This window comes from Babylonia areolata, chromosome 1, assembly GCF_041734735.1.
Source record: "Babylonia areolata isolate BAREFJ2019XMU chromosome 1, ASM4173473v1, whole genome shotgun sequence".
Lineage (NCBI taxonomy): Eukaryota > Metazoa > Mollusca > Gastropoda > Neogastropoda > Buccinidae > Babylonia > Babylonia areolata.
This window is the reverse complement of record NC_134876.1, coordinates 52,029,938-52,037,437: the sequence shown is the minus strand read 5'-3', so window position 1 is coordinate 52,037,437 and position 7,500 is coordinate 52,029,938. Positions and strand designations below refer to the sequence as shown.

General features: G+C 43.7%; 1 protein-coding gene across 1 annotated transcript in view; it reads left to right on the top strand.

Annotated features, from left to right (window-relative positions):
* The window catches only part of LOC143292528 (neuropeptide SIFamide receptor-like), a 94,962-nt gene that overhangs the window by 44,784 nt on the left and 42,678 nt on the right, over window positions 1-7,500 (top strand). The window lies entirely within an intron of this gene.

Here is a 7,500-nt window from a genome sequence, read left to right as displayed (position 1 = left end):
GTGCGCCGCTTTTCCTCTGTCTGCACTCTCCCAGTCCTTCAGTCTCTGTCTCTGTTTCTGTCTTCGTCTCCCTCTTCTCTCCCCTTTTTCTATAACTCCCTTCTCCTTCTATTCCATTCCCCAACCCCTCTTTGTCTCTCTTCTATATCTCTTCCTCTCTCTCTCTCTTCCTATTCCCTCTCTGTTTCTCCCCCCTTGTATATGTTTCTGTCTGTCTGTCTCTAGCTCTGTCTGTCCCTGTTTCAGTCTGTCTCTGTGTTTGTCTGTATGTTTCTCTCTCCCTCCTTCCTCCGCCCCCCCCCCCCCCACTCTCTCTCGCTCTCTCTCTTTTATCGTGTCTGCCCCAGCATTTAATATTGGACTCACATGCTTGCAAACAGAACAGTGACATCTCTCGCCTCTAGCGCCCTTTAGATAAGATTATCCATCGATTCCCGTGATGTCTCTCAGACGCTGTTATTCCTACTGATGCAGTAGCAGCAACAGCAGCAGCAGCAGCAGCAGCAACAGCAGCAACAGCGCCAGCGGCTTCAGTTACCGTATACTGATGAGAACAAGTATTGAACGGTATGGACGTGAACAGTTCAGTCACCCAGACAATCAGAGCTGTGTTGTACGGTTGTCAGGGATGCTACCAAAATGTGATTAAATCTTTCCGGAGTACATCGATTTTTTTCCATCAGTCAATGTCTTACTCCATCTCAAGGCTAAAGACTACTGGCAAAGAGCAGAAAAGAAATAAAGAAAGAAAACACGGCTTCATGAGTGAATTCCGAGGAAGGGAGAATAAGGGTGTGTGTGTGTGTGTGTGTGTGTGTGTGTGTGTGTGTGTGTGTGTGTGTGTGTGTGAGGGAGGCGGAGGGGGGATCCTATTCCATAACAGGCTTCTCTGTTTGTTTGGATGTTGTTATTTTTTATTATTATTATTATTTTTTTGACATATGATCTGTCAGTCTCAGCATCCCTTTCATGGAGCATGTCGAATCGTGCAAGCTGATCTATATTCGCGGCACAATATATGGTTTCATAACAGGAGCAGAAGCTCGGCTTAATAACCCCAACGGGCTGGTAAGGCCTTGACATCTGTCTGGTGTCCTGTTCTTCCTTTCTGCAACTCATGACCCATATATCTGTTAGAACAGTAAATGGCCTATTTCTTTTTTCCTGTTTGTTTCCATCGAGGTTTTCAATCACGTCGATCTTAGCCAGTATTAATTTGTAAATCACACACACACACACACACACACACACACACACACACACACACACACACACACACACACACACACACACACACATATATATATGTATATATATATATATGATCATATATATATATACATATACATATATATATATATTTGATCATATATATATATATATATATATATATATATATATATATATAAGGTAAGAGGAAAACATGAAATAAAAGATGAATATGTACAGTTGAGCGGAGGAAAACGTCAGCAGAGACACGGACGGAAAAACGTCAGATATAAGATGGAACGAGACACAGGAAACGTGTGCAACAGTATATCCTTTTACTGGAACCACACATTCATGCACACACACAAACACAAACGCACACACACACACACACACACACACACACACACACACACACACACACACACACACACAAACAAACAAAAAAAGGGATCGATAAAACAAAGAATCAAACAAAGACGCCCAATGGTACAAACGAACCAGACAACCAACAAAACAAAACAAATAAGACAGCAAACCACTAAAACAACAACAACAAAACAAAACAAAACAAAAAACAAAACAAAAAAAAACAAAAAAAAAAAAAACAAAAAACAAAAAAGAGAGAAGATATTCACTTCAAAAGGATTAAAAGCAATCCGCCACAAATGAATTCCCATCTCTAGGGAATTCGACTGAAAACAAGTGTGTAAAATGTGGGCTGAGACAGTGATCAACTTAAGACAGAACTGGGACTGGCAGAGAGATACGAAAGGTCAATACCACGGGCTATGTGTTCGTTGTGGAAAAGGGAAAACAGGATATTCAAGGGATTGGAGATAGTGGTAGGGCTTGGGGCTGGCAGATGCCACGAAAGGAAATCACTATGCCATGTGTTTTCTTTCTTTCTTCTTCTTCTTCTTCTTCTGCGTTCACTCGTATGCACACGAGTGGGCTTTTACGTGTATGACCGTTTTTACCCCGCCATGTAGGCAGCCATACTCCGTTTTCGGGGGTGTGCATGCTGGGTATGTTCTTGTTTCCATAACCCACCGAACGCTGACATGGATTACAGGATCTTTAACGTGCGTATTTGCTGTTGTTGTTTTTTTCTGCATGCAATTTCATTTAGTTTTCCAATCGAAGTGGATTTTTCTACAGACTTTGGCCAGGGACAACCATTTTAATGCCGTGGGTTCTTTTACGTGCGCTTAATGCATAATGCACATAGGACCTCTGTTTATCGTCTCATCCGAATGACTAGCGTCCAGACCACCACTCAAGGTCTAGTTGGGGGGGGGGGGGGGGAGAAAATACTAACGACACCCAGTGTGATTCGAACCAATGCGCTCAGATTCTCTCGCTTCCTTGGCGAACGCGTTACCTCTAGGCCATCACTCCACTGGGACTGACGGAGAGATAAGGTAAGTCAGTGCCGCGGGCAACGTCAGTTCTGGAAAAAACGGGAAAAATGGCAATTGAAGGGGGGTGGGCGGAGGTGTTGGCAGGCTTGTGGCTGACAGGTGTTATTTCTGTTCTGTCCTGTCCTGTCCTGTCCTGCTATGTCCCGCCATTCCCTGCCCTGCCCTGCCCTGCTATGTCCTGCCATTCCCTGCCCTACCCCGCCCTGCGATGTCCTGCCATTCCCTGTGTGTGTGTGTGTGTGTGTGTGTGTGTGTGTGTGTGTGTGTGTGTGTGTGTGTGTGTGTGTGTGTGTGTGTGTAGCGTGTGCGGGTTCATTTAGTTATTTATTTATACGTCTGTGTGCTTGTGCGTCTGTATGTATGTTTACACGTCTATAGACTAACAACAACAACAACAAAACAAACCCAACAGCATCAGAAGCAGCAGCAGAAAGAACAACAACAACGATAACAACATGAAAGAACAGCACTAAACCATATCTTTTATTTCCATTTTCTATATATCTTTCTGTTGAGTTACTTTTCTTGGTTTATTTATTCATTATTTGGTTATGTGTCTGTTTGTTTGTCGATCTATCCTTCGAACAACAACGGCAGTAACAACAACAACAACAACAACAACAACAACGACAGCGATAATGATAACAACAAACCAACCAACCAACCAACCAACCAAACAAACAAAATCGATAGAGAATGTCTTCAACTCAAACGGATTAACTCTCTCCATACGAACGGCGAAAGAGACGACGTTAACAGCATTTCACCCCAATTACCACCATCAAAATATTGCAAGTGGAAGGCTCTTATACTGAAGAGGTGAATGTTGACAAAGAATACCACAATTCTGACGACGGAAGCTAAAGGTTGGGTCATTCAGACACCCTCTGGACATCCGAGGGGTCTGTGTAGAGGAGAAGAGAGGACTGGCCGTACTGAGTGAGTTAAAAACAAAGCACCACCAATGAATTCCCAACCTTGGGGAATTCGATTTGAACTGCACATGTGTGAATGTTAGCGGTGAGAAAACCCATCAGCTGATCAGCTGAAGATAAAGCTGGGGACTACCAGAGTGATGAGACAGGTCATTGCCAAGGAAGACGTGCCATGCTATAATTATTACTCTGGTACTTTCTCCGCCTCGGCGAAAACTCGGTCGGCAGAAGGGAAGGTGGGAGGGAGGTGAGGGTGGAATTGAGGCAGGCAGATGTTATGAAATTTAAATAATAATAACAAAAATAAAGATAAAAAAGAAGAAGAACAAGAAAAAGCACCGAACCCACAATTTTCTTTAATCTCGACATGACAAAAAATCCTCTTTTATTTTCTTTTTGTTGTTGTTGTTGTTGTCGCGTATTAAATTTGTCAGGTTGTGTGTTATTTGTTGATGAATTTATTCATTTATTTATTTATCTATTTACTTATCTGTTCATTTATTCAATTATGATGCGCATGTCTGTCTGTCTGTCTGTCTGTCTATTTATCTACTATTCTTCCTGTTTATATGTTGTTCTTTTCTGTTTATCTATTGGTAAGTCTGTGTGTTTGTGTGTCTGTCTATCTAACTATCCACCTGAAACATTCAAAACAATTGTGAGAGTATGTATTCTTCTTATGAGTGTTGCGCTTCGTTTGTGCAGAACAACTGGATTCTCTGGCAATGTTTTTTTTTTTCTCTCCCAATCCATTTCGGTATGTCTCTGTTTCTCTGTTTCTCTCTCTGTCCTCTTCTCCCCCCCCCCCCCCAACACCCCCTTTCTCTTTGTCTCTGTTTCTCCATGTATCTATGTCCGTCTCTGTCTGCCTCTGTCTCTTTCTGTCTGTCTGTCTCTCACTCTCTCTCTCCCTCCATCTGTCCCTCCCTACCTCCCCACCTCTCTCTCTCTCTTGTCTGTACATGTCTCTATTCGCCTATTTGTCCCTGTCTCTAATTCTCTGTCTGTCTGTCTGTCCATCCCTATCTGTTAACTACCTCTCTGTGGTTCTATCTGAATGTCCCCATCTTTTTATTTCCAGCAGTTCATTCATTTGTAATATACATATATTTTTTTTTGTGGGCTGTGGATATATTACTTGAAAAATACAACTCCATCCTGTGTTATACATACTTATGTGCTAAGCCTTGCACTATGGTAGGGTTATGTCCTCAGTATTAATCTGTATAAAATTTCGTATTCGTATCTGTCTCTCTCTGTGTCTTTCTATATCTCTTTCTCTTTTTGTCTCCCACTCTCTTCTCCTTCTTCTTCGTTCGTGAACTGCAACTCCCACGTTCACTCGTATGTACACGAGTGGGCTTTCACCCCGCCATGTAGGCAGCCATACTCCGTTTTCGGGGGTTCCCACTCTCTCTTTCTTGTTCTTTTGTTCTCTTTTTATTTATTTTTTATCTCAACCTCCCCGCCTCCTCCCCCGCCCTCCCCACTGCCCCCGTTCGCCACCCGTCCCTCCCCCCCTCCCCATCCCTTGTTTTGTTATGCCCCCAAGTTTACAAAACCGGAACATAAGGATTCCCCCAATTCCATACCAGGCGGTCGTCATTCTAGGCCTAGCTCCTAGCCAACCAATCCTCTTCCACAGCCACCCCATCCCTCCCCCTCCTTTCCGCCCTACCAATTTCATCGTCTGGATCCACCCAGCTCGGTCATTACCGTCCATTTAAAGACACTCCCCCCCACCCCCCGCATCCCCACTCCCTACGCCCCCCTCCCCTCCCCCTCCTCCGACACTTATCTTGTGTTGGGCCACACGTCCAGAAACTGCTTATTCCAGAAAGCATTTATTTCTTCTTCGTTCTTTGTCGGTTTTTTTTTTCTTCTTCCTTTCTGTTTTTCTTCTTCTTCTTCTTCTTCTTCTTAACACTTCTTTCAGTTGTGGTGGAAGAGTGTTGGGATATTCTTCCAATTGCAACGAGCAACCGTGGTCATTTTTTCTAAGCAACAGCAGCAGTATTAGAGGTGGTATGGGTGATGTAGTAGTAGTAGTAGTAGTAGTAGTAGTAGTTAGTAGTAGTAGCAGGAGGAGGAGGAGAAGAAGGAGGAGGAGGAGGAAGAAGAAGAGGAGGAGGAGGAGCCGTAGTAGGCTAGTAGAAAGAGAAGGAGGAGGAGAAGAAGAAGAAAGAGAAGAAGAAGAAGAAGCGGAGGAGGAGGAGGAGGCGGATTATTATAACTTTGTTTAGTGGGAGATTTGGAAAGAGAGAGAGAGATAGACAGACGGACAGGCAGACAGGCAGACTGACACACAGACAATAGTCGCACAGACAGACCAGACAGACAGACAGACCGAGGAACAAATAGACAGATAAATCAAACAGACTTGCACCGCTTGTTCTGTTTTCTTCTTCTTCCGTGGGGTGGTGTACCGGGCAGTCATGACTAATGGGTTATGACACTGTGGTATATTGTCTTAAGGCAACGCGGTGCAAAAAGTATGAAAATCATCTATCATGTGCCGTGTCATTCGTTCTGTCTGTCTCGTTCGTTGGCTGCAACTCCCACGTTAACTCGTACGTACACAAGTGGGTTTTTTTACGTGTATGACAGTCTTCACCCCGCCATGTAGGCAGCCATACTCCGTTTTCTGGGGTGTGCATGCTGGGTATGTTCTTGTTTCCATAACCCACCGAACGCTGACGTGGATTACAGGATCTTTAACATGCATATTTGATCTTCTGCTTGCGTATACACACGAAGGGGGTTCAGGCACTAAAATCATTTATGCACGTAAAAGCCCACTCGTACATTCAAGAGAATGTGGTAAATGCAGCCAAAGAACGCAGAAGAAGAAGAAGAAGCAGAAGAAGAAGAAGAAGAAGAAGAAGAAGAAGATGATGATGATGAAGAAGAAGAAGAAGAAGAAGAAGAAGAAGAAGAAGAAGAAGAAGAAGAAGAAGAAGATGATGATGATGAAGAAGAAGAAGAAGAAGAAGAAGAAGAAGAAGAAGAAGAAGAAGAAGAAGAAGAAGAAGAAGAAGAAGAAGAAGAAGAAGAAGAAGAAGAAAAAGAAGAAGAAGGGGGCTTGGTTTCCAATGTATTGGAGATGAGCAGCGTGATGCTAGCATTGAACTGGATTCTACAGTATTACTTTCTGTCACAAGAAATTCCCTTGTGTGGGAGAACACGTTTCCAGGGGGCAGCGGCGCCCATTTCCCCTGTCTGTCAGTTGAATCGTTTTACTGTCAAAATGCATTATTTTTCTACATACAATTCTACCAGAGACAACCCTCCTTGTGTTACCGTGGGTTCTTTTACATGCATTTGTACACGGGACCTTGGTTTATCGTCTCCCCCAAAAGCAGAGTATGGCTGCCTTCGTGGCGAGGAAAAAAATTGGTCGAACACGTAAAAGCCCACTCGTGTACATACGAGTGAACGTGGGAGTTGCAGTCCACGAACGAAGAAGAAGGTTTAACGTCTCATCCGAAAGACTAGCGTTCATATCCCCCCCCCCCCACACACACACACTCTCAAAAAAGTCTAGGGAAGGAAGAAAATAAAAACCACGGCCTTTTTGGGGACTAGAACCAGGAGACACACGCTTCATGGTCAGGGCGCATTATTTGTATTTGTATTTGTATTTCTTTTTATCACAACAGATTTCTCTGTGTGAAATTCGGGCTGCTCTCCCCAGGGAGAGCGCGTCGCTATACTACAGCGCCACCCATTTTTTTCTGTTTTTTTTCCCTGCGTGCAGTTTTATTTGTTTTTTTCCTATCAAAGTGGATTTTTCTACAGAATTGTTCCAGGAACAACCCTTTTGTTGCCGTGGGTTCTTTTACGTGCGCTAAGTGCATGCTGCACACGGGACCTCGGTTTATCGTCTCATCCGAATGACTAGCGTCCAGACCACCACTCAAGGTCTAGTGGAG